Source organism: Pholcus phalangioides, unplaced genomic scaffold, assembly GCF_987345545.1.
Source record: "Pholcus phalangioides strain wild (caught in Gottingen) unplaced genomic scaffold, Ppha-v1.0 ptg000027l_1, whole genome shotgun sequence".
Taxonomy (NCBI): domain Eukaryota; kingdom Metazoa; phylum Arthropoda; class Arachnida; order Araneae; family Pholcidae; genus Pholcus; species Pholcus phalangioides.
In genome coordinates, this window is record NW_028301617.1 from 1,817,943 (window position 1) to 1,836,261 (window position 18,319).

Here is an 18,319-nt window from a genome sequence, read left to right on the forward strand (position 1 = left end):
TTGAGAAGCGACGCCAGTTGTGAGAAAGAGGAAAAAGATGCATAAGAAAGTTGCGTACCTGCCTTGAAACGCGTTGGATCCTAGAAATGCTTAGCATGCTCACTTCGTTAAGAGTCATACCATTAGACATGTGCATGAGGTTTGTGAAGCACCAGGCATGCGTGCAACTTAAAACGCGTAGAAAGTTTGCACATCCATAAAAATCGATCATTTTACTCTTATGTTCATCTCATCACGGCTGATCATTTTTCATGTACTCTTGAATAGCCCGTCATGTACACACACACACCCCCTTCCCCAGGTGTAAGGATGCCACATGTTATGAACTATGACCTACAGGCGATATGATCGCGTCGGGATTTCTTCAAGAGCAGAAACGGATATTGTATAGAAGCTGAAAGCTTGGGGTTGCCACTAGCTTGTTTTAAGTCAAGTCTAGAAGATCAGGATGATTGGATGGGTGGCCTGTAGCAGAGGATGACGAAGAAAACCCGAAATTGACCACTCGCAGAGATTCTAAACCAGGGGTACAGAACATGCGGCCCACCAAGGTGTTCCATCCGACACGCGAAAGTTGTTCCGGTATAAAAGTATTAATATACACACAACACGATTAAATATACCTAGGATGACCATATTTCTTTCATAAATACGGGAGCACATTGCCAAAAAAAAAAAATTGTCAAATTCAAGTGAAGTTGCCAAATATCTCTGAAATTTGCTAAAAAAAAACCCCGCCAATCGCAGAAAATGATGCAAGTCAAAATTCAATATTCACCGAAAAACCTGTGATGTGTTGGACAAATATGTAAGATGAATATATTCATATGACTGATAATTATCATAAGATTCTAGTATATATAGAGTCATAATTATCATAATATAATTTATAAGTCATGAAAATAATCTGAACTCTTGATTTCAAAAATTCAACTAAGCCTTGTTGAAAATGAGGGTTACGTATTTAGGGACCCGTATTTTAGGGGAACATCCCTAAAATACGGGTCATGGTCACTCTTTATATAAAAGTTATCTTATCTGTGCACTGAAAGGGTTGTGCACACCCTGTTTTGAACAATCAGTACAACTCACAAACATTGATTGAAACTTGTCACAGAACAAGTAAGTGGATAGTTATTTGGTGTGGGATATCCTTATCTCTATGTCTGATCCCTCGTAATTTTCACTCAAATTTACTTCCTTTGGCAAAATCCGGAAATATTCCGGGGCATGTCTGTGTTGGCGAGATAAATTTGTGAAATCCTGCCATATGTATTAACCCCCCCCCCCCTTGTGTTACGCTGTTGGCTATAAATTTGAATGATCTGTATTACATGTATATGGGCGATAAATATGGTAGCCCTGTTCGCACGTTAAAAAAGTGGGAAGAAAGGGAAAAAGCAATAAGGGGGTGGGAGGACTACAGAAAAAGGGTTATCTACAGACAGTAGATAATAGACAAGAGAGTTGCAGAGATGTAAGACATGTACAGTACCTTGCTTTTCCGTCCTCACCTACGGTGTTCTCTTTCCCACTTGCATGTGCAGTATATAATAGAAGGATAAGTTCTGAGAAAGATGCATTATGTGGGAGGGGGGGGGGAAGGGAATGCCGTGGAGAATGAGTGGGGGGGGGAACACACACACACCACTTTGTTCCATAGAGCTGCAATAAAGCTTCGCGACAAGCAAAAAAAAGAGATTGAAGAAACAGTTAGCTGGATTGAATTTATTCCGCTGGCATTTGCACGCAATATCGCGTCTCTGATCGTAAAGGGGTTATTTGGTTACAGAGCACAACCCTGGGTAAATGACTGTAGGACCGCAACATGCGTGCGCAACTAGCTGTACACGACGGCGAAATATGAGCTGCGTCCCATTTTTAGGTGACAATAGTTTTTTTTTTTAGATTGATTTGGGCAGGAACATGGAGGATAAAATATTAAATTGCACAGGGAGAACCTGAATAAGGGTCTGATTATAAGGACCTCTAAGGGTTTTGGTGAAAACTCCCCAAAAGCTAAAGGTGTGAGGTGAATTGGTAGGTATTCTCCGGTCTTCAAAGGTCAAAGGTAGGTAAACACAGTCCTAAAGCACTTGTATAATTTTTACCCCTCAAATAGCCCACAGCCTTCACTTATGCAAGACACACTTCACTGTTTGGGAATAACTGTATTGCGTTAATTCAACCTTAGAGAATATGTGAATCTCTTGGTTACTTTTCCTCTACGTATGCTCAAAATTATTTTTACCAGGAAAAAAAACCCCAGAAACCCCTGGGAGGTTTGAGTACCTTATCGAAATGCGTAGGATGCTGCGTACCCCTAGAAATGTGTGGGAACTGTGTGCGTACTCCTAGAAATGAGCTAGAAAATGCAACGAGAGGCGTTTACGCACCTAGAAATGAAAAAGGTGTGCGCATTCGTAGAAGTGAGTGCAAGTTGTGAGTACGCGATCTCTTAGTAACGCGCAGGAGACGCTCGTACACATAAAAATGCATTTGATATACTTTTAAAAATCCGCAGGAGGCGTTCGTACACCTATTTTAAAAATACGCAAGAGGCGTCCGTACCCTCGAGATATGCATTCAATTTGTGCGTACTCGTAGACATGCACAGGAGAACGTTTGTACCCCCCCCCCCAAAATTGCACGAGAAACACTTTTAAAAATACGCAGAAAGGGGCGTTTGTACCCCCTCGATATGCATCAGAGCTGAGCGCAGGAATCCTAGGTATGCGCAGGGGGGCGTTCTAAACCTAGAAATGCATCAGGGATATAAACTTATTCTTGAAAATGCTGTGAGAGGTTTACGTATTCTTAGAAAAAAATGCGCAAGAGTCATTTCAACTGCTAAATATGCACGAGAGTTGGGCATACTTCTGAGGCAGTCGTTCTCGAAGTGTGCGTCGCGACTCCTAGGGGCATTCCCGATGAACTAGCGATATGATCGATGTGCGCCTGTTAAGTGCTTTCAATTGGTCTTTTCCGAGATACCATCCTAGAGAGCAGCGGTTGACAAAAGTTTTGAGAACCACTGTTCTAAGGAATGCGCATGAGGCGTTCAATAACCCCCTCCCCAGAAAGTACGCACCATTTCCCGAGTGCCTCGTCGCGTACCCACTGGGGGGGTTACCACAAATCGGGAACCACTTATTCACTTTATAATGATTTATTATCGAATTCCATAAAAAAAAACAAAAAAAACCACCATCTTTTAACCCAAAAACGTCACGCTCTTCACCCAATATTGGACTTAATGCAAGTCTTTCGGACCGTTTCGTGACTGATAACATGGAGAAAAGGAGTACTTCAATTGCCCTGTTATTTTGTTCTCATCAGTCACGACTCTCTCTCCTCATGGAGTGCGTACACCGATTCGTTGTTGTTGTTCCCTCTCTTCATCGATGATGACGATAATAATCGTTCGGAAACCTTTGACTTGTGGGAACGAGCAGAGGAGAAACGTTATGCGTGTACTGATTTCTTTTTGTTTCGCTTCTTTATGGTATCGAAATATTATTAGGCCGTAGCGGCTGTGCTTATTCGGGCATTTCCTCAGAAAAATTTTTTTTTGTCCTTATTATTTCTATTACCAATATTGCACAAATGACTCCATCTAACGTATAAATCTTGAATTTCGTGGAAAAACTCTAGACTCTTTTTGATATGCATGATAATATAAAGGGGGAGATTGATGACATTTGTTATGTGATTGGAACTGAAAACTGATAAGCGGGGCCCGGATGATGTTGACGTTTGCACATTTTTTTTTTTTGTCCGCCACCGTTAAAAAGTCTCGCCACAGAGAGCAACAGTCCTACAACGATAAATCATTCAATCATAACACCTCACTCATAGTTAGAAAAACTGGTGGCAGATGGCAGCACTACACATAACAAGCATTACAGAGAAACAAAAAAAACTTCACGTCAGGTTTCACTACACGTACACGCACACTCCCGCATGTACCGATTCGTTGGGGGTTCCGCGGGGTGCATGTGTAACAGTAGTAGGTAGGGCCTCCAAAAAATGGCTCGGGGATCCATGATGTTCTTAAGTCAGCCACCTCGTTGGGCAATTTGCCTGTTGTGGCGTTGTATTTGTATACCTAATGGCAAAGTTTAGAATCAATTCCAGATAAATTTAGTATTTAGTAAAAAATTCCAAGAGCTGGGCTGCACTTAACTAAACAATAAACGAAAGTGAATTCAAGAAATTCTGATCCTATATAGCGCCGCTGTGGTGGTCGAGTGGTCGCAGTGACGGACTCGCATCGCGAAGATCCGGGTTCGAACCCCACCGGCGCCACAGTGGTGGTCGGCTGAAGTTGGTTTTCTGTGGTTTCCAACTTCAAGGCGCGAATGCGAGCGATCTCCCCGTTAAAAAAGTCTCGCCACGGAGAGCAACAGACCTACAACGTTACAAATATCCAATCATTACACTTCACTCACAATTTGAAGTATTGGCGAACTCAACACTAGCTACACTCAGACTGTTAGGTGCACTCACTTTGTCCCAGACTCTGCCACGAAGCTGTGCTCGGCAACGGGATAAGTCCGGTGGCAGAGGCCCTGGCGTTCATTCATTCATGATCCTATATAGCAGTGATTCCCAACGTGTGTGTTAACGCTTCCTAAAGGGGGGCTTGATGGAATATGCCGGGGGCGGTAGAAGCTACGGGTATAACATAGGATCGAATGGGTTAGATTGCGTTGGGGGGGGGGGGAGGAGATGGGAGAAAACAATTTCTGAAGAACGGGGCGATGGGACAAAAAAGGTTGGGAAACTATGCTATGTAAGATGTTGAGAAAGAGAAATTTTCATTTCATAAAAGGAAACATGGTATAGCACTTACATGCACTACGAGAGAATTTTAAAATCTGTAGATTCATGTTGAATGAATTTGATCCGTAATAAAATGTTATGATGCAGTAAGATTTCGTAAGTTTCGATTTTTTCCTTGGGAATATTGAAGAACGGATGATGTATGAGTTACTTACCCCGGCCCGATTAATGCGATTCGCCATACGAGGGTTCCCCGGAGGGTAATGCATGATGTATACAGTGATCATCATGACGTATAACGAGATCAATCCTCGGCATTCTGATTTCCACCATTCAGTCTTTGCAGGGAAGTATGGAGCTTGCTGATGCTATCGTTCAAGTCAATGTGGTGAAAGCGTTGGCGGAGATACGATGGGGCATTTCCCCCCCCCCTCCCCTCCAAAGGTGGAACCAACTGATCTAATTATACGAGTGTATATGAATTGACATCATCATCATGCTCCCCCTCAGAAATCATCATCGTGCCCCTTCCCCCAGACTCCGGGAACGCTTCGATATCTGTATGAGATGGGAAGCGAGGTGTGTCCGGTCTTCAAAGGTCAAAGTCAGTATAATGATTGGTCCAGTTTCTAAATTAATTTGTTTTGTTATTCCAATGGTATCTTTTACCATTTTTGGGGAATTTTTCGTTTAGTTTTGAAGGTATTTTTTTCCAATTTTTAGGGAAATTTTTTCGAATTTCCGGGACATTTTTTATTGTCATTTTTCAGGATTTTTTTTAGATCAACAACATCCGGGCCTTGCTGAATCGTTGAGATAATTTACACCTGTGTATGAAATATATTTAATATTAGAATGTTTTTTTCATTATTTTCGGTTATGATGCGATGGCGATCACTTGAAGAGTATGTGTTGCTGAGAATTGATCCCCCCCCCCCCCCAATACGGGAACTGAAATCTCACTTTCTGGATATTAAATCTTGAGAGGAACTTTTTGAAAGATAATGTTTGCTTTCTCCACACCGGGAATCAAACGCTGTGCCCCTTGAAAACCGGCCAAACGCACTAACCATATACCGCAGAGGCACTAACATTCCAATTACGGCACTGATTAAAAACCAAAAAACAAGAACCCTTCTTTCTGGTATAATGGACTTGGCAGTGCAAAGGTACTTAGAAACAGAGTGAAATGTTCCCGAGGGAAACAAATAGATTGAAAAGTGGTAATCGGGAGCACCAAATTCCTGCTCGCGGGTTGTTAATGGTGTTGCCCGAGTTTTGTAAGGTAAATTGTTAATCTCGAACCAAGGGTGCTCCGGGGATATAGAATGTATATATTTTTAGCATGTGATATTTATTTTTTTTTGATTGAGAAAATAAATGCTCCCTTCGGGGAACCCCCGTATGGCGAATCACATTCGCCGGGTCGGGGTAAGTAACTCATACCGCAGAGACATAACCATTTCTTTCCTCATTGTACCGTCAAACGGGACAACTCTTTCCCACTTTCTCTTCTCCTTTCAACGCTTTATTAACTGGTAATGTACGAAAATGCTTCAAAGCCATCATAAAACATTAGTCTTGGTCTCTAGTTACACAATCTGTGGAAACATGACAACTTAAGTAACATTTATAATCCAAAAAAAATAATAATAATTAAAGACAGCGTTGGCAAAGTTACCCTGGAAACGGGGCAACTTTGCTAATTATGTTAAAATCAGTGCAAATGACCGAAACCCCCCCCCCCCCCCAGGAACAAACATTGTAAAAAACATTTAAAAAATGCCATGACATTGATTAGATATTTGTAATTTACAAAAATTTGCATAAAAATCACTTGAAAACTTTTTAATAAAGCGCTGCTACGCTGTAACCGACAAACCAGACACGACCCAGGCTCTGTCCCTCCCGGGATATAAGCCTTTTACCCAAGCAGGTTGGGTCGGCTACGCTGTAACCAGTTCCGATTTCAATCGGAAAGTGTTTTTGATTGACTTTTTCGATATTTTTCTTTCGAAACGGAACATTTCCAAAATTTCAATGTAGATAAATCCCTTGAATGTTGATCAAGAAGCATGATACAGTAGAATCTCGAGTATCTGACCTGCTCTCTTGGCGTCATGACATCGCCAAATCGTCGGATCTGTGGCCAAACTTCGCCAAGTTCGTTGCCAGTTTGGCGAGATTAACAGACGAATGCGTTAATTTTCATTTTTACATGAGACAATGACTATTTATAACAAGAACTATTTAGATAATTTTCGAAACAATATTTATATTCTTGGACTTTTTCTGTAATAAATTTTTAAAACAACAGTACATAACAAACACTTACATTATGTATATGTTACTGACGAAGCCCGGAATTGGCCCATTTCATTAAATACTGACCGTTCGCGAATTAGCCGGTTCTCCTCGGCCAAAGTCTATGATACCAAAAGACATAATTCTGGATCATTATCAAGTTGGCGTATTTTTTCGTTAACCATAATAATTATGGCTAACTAGGGCTAATCATAATAAATGGCCATAATTATCACAAAAAATAAATAAAATACGCTAACGAGCGATGACCCTGAGCCATACGGATCGATTTTCAGTGGATATATAGGGATCGATATATAGGGGCTAGCCAAAGCCCTGGCCAGATCAACAGGGCCGGCTAGTTTGCGAAGCGACCAACTTCGGGCTTTGACAATAACAAATACATTTATGTATAAAGTACTGACCTGTGCCAAGAGGTCACAAAATATAAATAGGAGTGGTTTTTGGTAATATAAAATAGTCTTTTTGATGGTATGGTGCGGGTAGGAGAGAGAGATTTATAAAACTCTGGCCTATCCGGCTTCTCTGTTATCCGGCTAGACTGGGTTCCGTTCAGATGAGTAGAACACAATCTAGTTAGCACATTCTTGGAAGGCAAGGCCGTAGCGAAGGGGGGGGGGAAGACTTGGGGGTCTGGTCTCCCCTCCCTCCGAAATGTGAGAAAATGACCGGAAAAAAGGGGGAAAAAGACGGCCAAATCCATTGTTCCATCACTTTGGTCCCCCCCTCTCCGAAATGAAAGTGGTCCCTCGGAACGAAATTTCTGGCTACGGGCTTGTTGGAAGGAACAAGGGTAATTATATTCTAATCATGAATATATGGACGGGGTTTGGATGTTGTTAGTATTGCGAAAATACCGGCTTTTTGTCCGGTGCGACCTAGATCCAGGTATCGAGCTTTCAGTTGGTACTGTCAATGATACTCTCACTTACTTTTACTTGTTATGGTCTGGTCATTCCTGTATGTAGTCCCATGTTAGCATTTATTTATTAAGTCAATGCTACATTCAATGGATTAGACCTGAAGTTGATACCTTATTCCGTATACCGGCTTCTTATTTTTTAGGTATTTCTCAGAGAAAATACTACCCACTCGGAGAGTTTTCTATGGTGCCATGTGTTTGCAGGGTCTTCTCTTAGCGCCATCTCTACTGCACGAAAGGAAGTAGAGCTACTGCGTCAGAAATAATTCTGGTTAGTGATGTGGGGGCTTAAATTCATAAATTATTTAGCGCTGATTGTGGTAAATGCCTCGATGACCTAGAGACTCCAGTCATCGCTATGTCTCTTGTATTGATACACTGATCTTCACAGACCTCGGAGGAGTGTACGCGGGATCGACCTTTGGAGGGGGCACAAAAGGCTTTGGGAGAGGAGGGAGGGGGTACAAAAATTTTCTTTCCGAGAAATGTTTGAGTTTATACCCTCCAAAAAGCATATAAATTAACAGAAATTGGTTGATGTAGCATATAAAGGTATTGTTTGTTCGATATCTCACATTTTTTCTCACCAAATATTAATTTTTTCTCTAGTTTTCGATCGGCTTGCGAGGAGCGCGAGCCCCTCCAGCACTGCCCACCCCCCTCGGGTACGCCTCTGTGTCCTCAAATGCATGAAATTGAAAGTATGTGGCAGAAAATGATTCGTTTTTTAGTCTTGTTAGGGACGGGATTTTAGCGTTGGGAATGCGGCGTTTTAACAGTGAAGAACTTAATATGATGGTGATCGATCACATTAACTACAGAATTATGTGCCTCTAGATCAGGGTTTCCAACGCAAAAATTCTCGCTGAACCCTTGGAAATTATTAGACGGTTCCCTCGGGATGCCCCCCCCCCATGGGAGGGGCTGGCTGACAGAGCTATAGCCCTAGGGCCCCGGGACAGTTCTAATAATTTTTTGACTTTTTCACGCTATAAATTAACTATAGAAGGGCCCGTGAAAGATCCCAGCCTAGGGGGCCCTGCCCTAAGATGTGGGGGCTATGCCGAGGGGCCCTTTATGGTAATGAGGCTGTCTTTCGCAATTCAAACAAATTTTTGAATATTTATCCAAGAAAATGTCCGTCACTCACAATTTGAAATATAGATGGCAGAGCTGAAAATTCACACGCAACATTGTATGCTCACTAGACGGTTAGGTACACACACTTCCCGCACTACTCAATCAGTAGTAAATTGCCCATGGCGATAGACCGGAGTTGTGCTCGGTTCGAAAGAAAGAAGGGGCTGAAAAACCAGGGAAGTGCCATTTAGTGCCGATCCAGAGCTCCTACCCAGATAAACACAAATGTTTTCAACTGGGATTCACATCGAGATGAATCAAAGGAAAGGCTAGTGTGCTGATCACCCGACTGAACAACTGCACACCATTAGGCCGTACAAACATCGCTAACATTCCTCTGAGGAATTTCTAACGAATTTGTGCAGGTTGGCAAGTTTTGTGTGTGTGTGTAGTCCTAATGCGTGTTCCGTATTCAAGAAATCCCGTCAGCTGTCTTCCATGCGGGACGTGAAAGTGACAAATACCTGAATTGTCGTGTTTCTATGAGTGTAGTGGTGAAAGCTTAGACCGGGGGGGGGGGGTGTTCATTTTCGTGTTACAAATACAAAGGCCACAACATGCAAACTGCCCAAAGAGGTGGCAGAAAAAAAAAATGAACATGGAAAATGTGAATGTCAAATATAACCAAAATACAGCAACCCAATATAAATACATATATCATCGAAATAACAATAATAATACAATTCCCATAAGAAAGATTATGGTTGCCTTATCTGAGTATGGATAACATCTGTATATTTACCCCCACTATGTCTATCGTACTTCTGTTTTAAACGTATCAGTTCCGTTAGAATTCACGATCCTGGGAGTTAAGTTATTTCATTCATAGACAACCTTCCCCCCTCCCTGCGACACCACAACCCACCTGGAATTGTCCTTTACCAATAGATACTGGTCCCCCCCCCCCCCCCCCCCGTCAAAGCAGTTGATTGACGGTGCATTAATAGCTTATGGTCCATTTTATCCATCCCGTTGAAAAAAATTTTGAACATTTCGGTCATATTCCCCTGAAACCTGCGTTTTTCCAATGTAAACATATTCAAGAAATCGAGTCTCTCGTTATAGCTCAAGCCTTGCGTGCGAACAAGAGCACGCGTAGCTGTTCTCTGCACCCCCCCTCAACCAAGTCCATGTTCTTCTATAGGTATGGTCTCCAAAACTTTACGGCATACTCCAATCCAGGTCGGACTAAGCTCCGAAAAAGGGGGGGAGGATCACTTTAGAGACCTTTGGAAGAACGAAACTGAGCATTTTATTCGATTTTTTAATCACGGCTGAACAATGTTCAGAAAACCTAAGCCACTCGTCAGTAAGAATTCCCAAATCAGTCACACTAGTTGCAACATTCAACTCGTAAGGGAAACGTTGGCTGTTCCATCACCTCCTAGACCCCCCGCACGCTGCTTGTGACGTCAGTAAGTACTCCATTTCCCCTCAGAGTATTCAGGGGAAAAAATTCACGTATCAACGTTGTGCGGAAAAGAAATTGTCGGGCTCAGAATTGGCGATTTGTATACCCCCACACATCCAATCACCATGTGGTATTTGTGAGCCAACCAGGAAGGTTCTACGCCAAAATAAGAAGGAACGAAATAGGATGCTGTGTTTCAAAATGTGGCAAACGTGCTAGGTGGTTTGAATGACGTTTATGGCAACCCGTGCGGAAGCCTTCTATCTCTAGGAGGTGCTGGTTGTTCGAACCAAAATGAGCGACGCTTGCCAAAACGCTAAACGTCGTGCTCTATTCATTCAGTTACCTAGGAACTGAAGTTCTATCTGCTATCTGCGGAGAGACTTTTTGGAATAGGGGACCGACTCGCATTTTCGCGATTCGAAGTAAGAAAACCGCAGAAAACCCACCTTCAGCCGACCGCCACTGTGCTGCTAACGAGGTTTGGACCTGGATTCTCACGATGAGAGTCCAACACGATTCTCACACGACCACACAGTGATTAGGCTTAGATAGATTCATTCACTAACCGTGTGATCCATATCCTACGGGCTTCTAACCATAAAGACTAACTGAACTGGAGAGCCATACCCTCCCCTATATAAACTGAAGAGCCAAAAAAACTGGTACAGGCATGCGTATGCAAATAAAGAGATATGGAACCAATCAGAGTACGGCGCTGCGGTCGGCAAGCAACGCCTATATAACACAACAAGTGTCTGGCATAGTTGTTACTGCTGCTACAATGGCAGGTTATCGAGATTTAAGTGAGTTTGAACGTGGTGTTATAGTCGGCGCACGAGAGATGGGAACGACATGGCATCTCCGAGGTAGCGATGAAATTTTTATTTTCACGTACGACCATTTCACGAGTGTACCGTGAATATCGGGAATCCGGTAAAAAATTAAATCTACGACATATCGCTGCGGCCGGAAAAAGATCATGCATGAACGGGACGACTGACGAGAATCATTAAACGTGACAGACGTGCAACCCTTCCGCAAATTGCTGCAGATTTCAATGCTGGGCCATCAACAAGTGTCAGCGTGCGAACCATTCAACGAAACATCATCGATATGGGCTTTCGGAGCCGAAGGCCCACTCGTGTACCCTTGATGACTGCACGACACAAAGCTTTACGCCTCGCCTGGGCCCGACAACACCGTCATTGGACTGTTGAGGACTGGAAACACGTTGCCTGGTCTGACGAGTCTCGGTTCCAATTGCTTCGAGCTGATGGACGTGTACGGGTATGGAGACAACCTCGTGAATCCATGGACCCTACATGCCAACAGGGGACTGTTCAAGCTGGTGGAGGCTCTGTGATGGTATGGGACCCCTGATACGTCTAGATACGACTCTGACAGGTGACAGGTACGTAAGCATCCTGTCTGATCACCTTCACCCATTCATGTCCATTGTGCATTCCGACGGACTTGGACAATTTCAGCAGGACAATGCGACACCCCACACGTCCAGAATTGCTACAAAGTGGCTCCAGGAACACTCTTCTGACTTTAGACACTTCCGCTGGCCACCAAAATCCCCAGACATGAACATTATTGAACATGTCTGGAAATTATCTTGCAACGTGTTGTTCAGAATAGATCTCCACCCCCTCTTACTCCTACGGATTCATGGACAGCCCTGCGGGATTCATGGTGTCAATTACCTCGAGCACTACTTCAGACATTAGTCGAGTTCATGCCACGTCGTGTTGAGGCACTTCTGCGGGCTCGCGGGGGCCCTACACGATATTAGGCAGGTTAACCAGTTTTTTTGGCTCTTCAGTGTAATATAGGTTCTATTTTTCATAGATAATTTCTAACTACGCCATTGACGGCAGAATGTGTCAAATGTTAAGCCACTAAAAGTGAAAAACTTTTGAAAAATTTTAGTCTGTTTTTAGCCAATGAAAATTTTGGTCTTTGTGCCTTGATCGAACATCCTTTGAGAAACCGAAGATGACATTGGATAATACTCATCGAAAACTATATATAACCCTACTTTTATCACTAATCCTGTGCTCTTCTCCTCGAGAAAGCACAGCACTTGCAACATCTGCAAATAGATGTATTCCCTTGTAGGTTCGGTAACTGATGGACGCCACTGTCATACAAGTAACGCCGATAACATCGGCTTTGATCACTCAACCGATAACGCGATGATAATCTCCAATTAATATCGATCCTCTCGATTGGGAACCCGAGAGCCAACACAGATTCTCTCGATGCGTAGACAAATTCTCAGGATTATGTGCCTAAATTATCGCATTACTGGCCTAAATTTCGTCTCTTTCTTTTTTACCAAGCCCTAATCGGTTCGTTAAGTGTGGGAAATCGACGTTTTGATAACCTGGGGCTGATTTCACAGTTCAGAGGAATTAGGAGCAGCAGCAGTTCTTCCCAACGTCTCGAGAGTAGGGATAAGGAATCCTTGGAACCGATAAGTCTTTCCTTTCCAGAAGAAAATGCGTCTTTAGAGCATTTCTTATCGTTTGTTGTTGATTCCGATTAAAGTAAACGATGATTTTTAGATATCGTTTGTTGAATATAAGAATTCGAATAAGAAAAATCGATATATAAGGGAAAGTTCCCGAAATTCGCCTCTGTCTTTAATTTGTGTGTACAGAGCTGCTGCCATCTTGCGAAAGTGCCAGGAATCTCTTCAGAACCATTCAGTTGACTGCTTGCAGTGGCGAAGCTGCTTTGCTCTCTTCGTTTACTCTCCAATTTTTTCAAAAAATAGTTTTTGTTATAACTTGTTGCAGTGCGAAATCCATTTTCAACAGCTATATTTACGCCTTATATACGTAAAGTTTTCCTTTTATCAGTTAGCGATTTATAATTATAGATCACTACTTGAATCTTGCGTTGCATAGTTGTTCAGTCAGGAGCAGTCACAGTTTTTGCTATAGCTGAATTCCTGGGCGCGGTATCCCAGGTCGATAAGATACTCGCCTAAAGTACCAAAGGATGTTTAGAGGTGTCGCGAGTTCGATACCCGGTTCGTCCTTGTCAGAAAACTTTCCTGACACAGGGGTACAACAGAAACAGCGACATGACCGCAGAAAAAATTGCTACCGCAAGGAGTCCCCCACCGAGGGGTTAGCGCACCAACCCCCTCGACGAGTATAAAAAACAAGCCTGTCGTTCGGAATCGGCAATAAATTGTAGGTCCCGGTCTAAATATCCCTCGTGTGCAGAAAATGATCAAAAATGATTGCTGAATTCCTAAATCCGTCGCCTTTGAGTAGTATTAGAGGGAAACTCATATTCTTGTGATACATATATTGTCTTCCTGATAATTTTGATTGATGTATGGTCACTTGTCTACCTTTCTCTATACTGTGTCTAAAACTTCTATGTTTTATCCCTTAACTGACGTGGTGGGATCATTTTGATTCCCCCCATGCCATTTTCATCTTGCCACCCCTTGAGAAAGAAATGCATCTGGACCATCTTATTTTCAGTGCCTTTCAAGTTCTAGTTGCTTGACAAATTTGTGATGTTTTTCCTACTTTTTCTTCCCTATATATCGTTGATGAAATTTCCCGTGGGGTCAAAATGACCTCCCCACCTCTGACCACTTGGCGTAAGTCTTTTTTTGTCTGCCGGCCGGAGTGTTCAGATCGATATACGTTATCGGAAGAGCTCCAGTTTTCTCGATAATCGTTTGAAATTAATGGTGAAACACCAGATATCTCTCCGAGGCGATCATAAGGATTATGTTGTTGGTGAACTGTACGCAAGTTCTGTGCGATCAATATGTCGTAGATCAATAACCGAACTTAGAATAAGATAGATACAATATAATAATGGTTTTGTTTTTTTTTCAGGTACGCAGTTGAGTTACTTTTTTAAACGAGTTTTTTTTTTAATTATTTCTAACTCTGGACAAATTTTCGGAATTGACGATTTTGTTGAGGGGGGAGGGGACGGTATATGAGCACTTTCCCTTACAGACCAAGGGCCGTAACTGGGGTTTTACCGCCGAGAGACACCCAGGCTCTATCACACAAGGTGATTTCAGCACATTGCCCCATGGGAACTCGGGTGTCTCTGGAGAGATTTATTGAACGTTAAAATTATACCCGCCGGTCATCACTAGCAGCAGATACAAGCTTTTATATATGGACAGGTGCAATCGTGCACATCGGCAAAATGTGCCAAATAAAACTAATCACATGTATGAAATTAGTAATAAATCAATAATAATCAGAAATAAATCAGTAAAAATCAGCAGTAAATCAATAAATAAATTAATAATCCAAATTGAGAGGGGTGGTGGTTCCTCTCCTCCCCCCCTCCCTCCCTACCTCCTCCTCCTCATGTCATTTGATCATTTTTGTCGCACTACGGTCGTTTTCTGCCTGCACACGAGGGCTAATTAGACCGGGACCTACAATTTATTGCCGATTACCGAACGGTAGCCTTTTTTTTTAATACCCACCGAGCTGCCCCCTCGATGTGGGACTCCCTGCGGTAGCGATCCTTTCCTGTGGTCATGCCACCGTTTCTGTTCTACCCCTACGTCAGGACAGTTTATGGAAAGGACAAACCCCTGGTATCGAACTCGCGTCACCTTTAAACAACATCCTTTGGTACTTTAGGCGTGCATCTCATCGACCTGGACTACCACGGCTCCTCCTAATGTAAAATTGGATGTTTTCATGTCAGTGGATTTTGTTCTCTCCTAAAATTTGACGCCCGCTAAAGTTTGCCACCTACTTCTGGCCTTGATCTGAGTAATCGATTAAACAGAAATTCAATCAGCATAACATATCGATGCGCTACAAACTGAGAAACCAGATTTATCATATCAATATTAAATTATGCCAGGGCTAGATCAAATTTGCATATGACAGTGGTTCGCCTATACGGAGCATGTACTTGAAAAAATAGAGGGCGGACATGAAAGGTACTGTTGAACACCTCAAGCATAATAGTTTTAGTTCCTGCTGCGGGTACCCGAATGTATAACCTTTACCCTCCCCCCCCCCCCCCAAGATTGATAATTTGTCGTAGAAATATGGGTTCAGATGCATAGGCGGAGAGATAGACTTGGAAGTCTGGGGGGGGGGGACACGGTCATTATTGCTGGGAGGGGGCACGATGATGATGATGTCAATTCATATATACACATATGCATTACATCAGTCGACTCCACCTTTGACGCTGGGGGAAGGGGGGGGACCCCCACCCATGTTCAAATGTCGGAAAACGCTTATCAAACATCCATATATCGGCAATTCAATTCAATTCAATTCGCCGACAATAGCCCCGGCAAATCGTCTAGGGACAATTTACTGCCGAATCCCTTTCGGGGGGGCTAATGCGGGTTTTTTATTGTTTATGAAAAAATATTTACAAAGCAAGACAAAAGAAAAATATTTACATGATATATACATTATATACATAAAGATTTCACGCCGCTATGTAAACCGACATTTTTCATTTTTTTTTTTTTATGCACAACCATTCATAGCCCTGATCACAGTTTGTCCCGGGGGTCTCTTGGGCCGTGACTTGGTCGCTAACTTATTGTTCAATGGCGCCGTGTTGCTGCCTGTGCTGCTAGTCTGCTGGATCTTCTCGTAGGCTGATCTGGTCTAGTTGTGTGGTTGCCTATGTCTATTCTCCTCCTGTGGAGTTTTTCAATGCCCTCTTTTTCGAGATAGCGCACGAGATTCTCAAGAGTTCGTGATTCTTTTTCGAGCCGGCTCATCCTCCTAAACCACTCCTTCACCAGCTCCTGCCTTGGTTTGATCAGGTGGAAGACTTTTGTGTAAGGGCAGCTGGTGGCATAGTGGAGTGGTGTGCCGACTTCTCCACACATACATTTGTTGTTGTTAGATATTTTGAATCTCTCGAGGTAGCTGGGGAATGGTCCATGACCAGTAAAGAAAATGGCTTTCTCTCGGGACCATCCCACAGCCCTCCATCCGACTCGAGGTAGGATATCGTGAATCAGTCTGCCTGGGTGTTCAGGTTCGTCCCAGTCCTCCTGCCACATTTTTAATAAGTGACTTTTCAGAAGTCTTTTGGCATGGGAAGGGGGAAGCTTAATTAACATTGCGCTCTGAGCAGATTTGGTGGTTTTCTTGGCGAGCTTATCCACCAACTCGTTGCCATGGATACCAGAATGACCTCGCACCCAGTGCAGACTGACATTTCTGTTGGTGGTCAGGTAGTTGCGGATCTGTCTGGCATTGTGGTGTCGTGTGAGCGGGTCTCTTATTGCTTCCAGGCTAGCTCTGCTATCCGTGAAAATCCTTATTCTGTCCTCTGTTTTTATGGCTTGCTCTGTAGCCATTTTGAGGGCCCACAGCTCCGCTTGGAAGACACTGCAACCGTCCTGCAGCCTCGCGGCCCATTGATTGGTAGTGATTCCATCAGTCAGCCATATAAGGGCTGCTGTCGTCCCGTCCGCTGTTTGGGAGCCGTCTGTGTAGATTGCTTTGCATTTGGGGTCCACGAGTTGCTCATCGGTTGTTATCTGGGCATCGATGGGCTCACTGGCAGGGTGTTGGGTCCATCCTATCGCATTTCTTTCATAATTGGTTGAGTCAAGGTGTATTCCTGCTGACGTGATGTTTCTTCCCAGCCTGGTGAGTCTGGCGGATTTTGCAAGGAATTGCGTGATCAAGGCCAACGGAGGAGTACCTGCCAGCACCTGCATTGCCATGGTAGACGTCGTGCGGTAACATCTAGTCATGTACAGGAGAAATCCTCTTTGTGCGGAATTCAGCATGCGCTGCGTTCTAACCGTCATAGAGGACCCCCATGCGGCTGCTCCATATGTAATTATCTTAACCGCAACTTGGGTATAGAGAATCCTTCGGTATTTTGTTTTGAGGCCCCACTGCGGTCCCGCTGCATTCCGCATTCGCTGTAGGGTCCTCATTGCCTTTGCCTTTTGCTCCTTCATGTGTGCTAAAAAATTTAGTTTGCCATCTATGGTTAGACCTAGACACTTGAGGGTAGCAGAATGTCTAATTGGCTCCCCATTCAGTTTGATAGTGGGACGGGATTTCTCACTAAACCAAATGTACCGGCACTTGTCTGCAGCAATTTCCAAGTCGTACTCTGTTAACCAATCACTGACTATCTTCATCGCAGTCGCCCCTCTAGCCGTCACGCCATTAATTTTCGGGGCCGATAAAAGGAGGAGGACGTCATCTGCATACGCTTGTATTCTCACTCCTTCCGGCCAATTGCGTTTGAGCAGTTGATCTGCCACCAGGTTCCATAGCATGGGGCCCGAGCATGATCCCTGCGGGCAGCCTCTGGTCTGGTGATGAGAGACGAACTGTCCTTGTGTCTCCATGCCTATAACTCTGTCCAACAGGAGATTCTCCAGAGTTGCTGTTATTTCACGTGGCGCCGGAATTGATTTTAGGAGCTTTCGGAGAATGGGGAATCTCAGTGAATTAAATGCTCCTTTTATGTCCAGGGACACAAGTGCGACATAGCGGTTGCTTCTTTTTGCCCCATCGATGGCGTCCAGCAGGTCACAGAGTGCCTCTTCTGTGGAGCGGCCCATGCGAAAGCCATATTGGTGCTGGTGAAAAAAATTCACTTTGTCGAGGTGATAAGTGAGACGTTGCACTAGAATTCGCTCCAGAATCTTGCCCATGTGTGGCAGCAATGTGATGGGCCGGAACGAGTCCAAGTTGTCGGGGGATCTGCCATTC

General features: G+C 43.6%; 1 protein-coding gene across 2 annotated transcripts in view; it reads left to right on the forward strand.

Moving 5' to 3' along the window:
* LOC149068036 (uncharacterized) overlaps window positions 1-18,319 on the forward strand; it is a 69,344-nt gene that overhangs the window by 17,245 nt on the left and 33,780 nt on the right. The gene's annotated exons all lie outside the window — the stretch shown is intronic.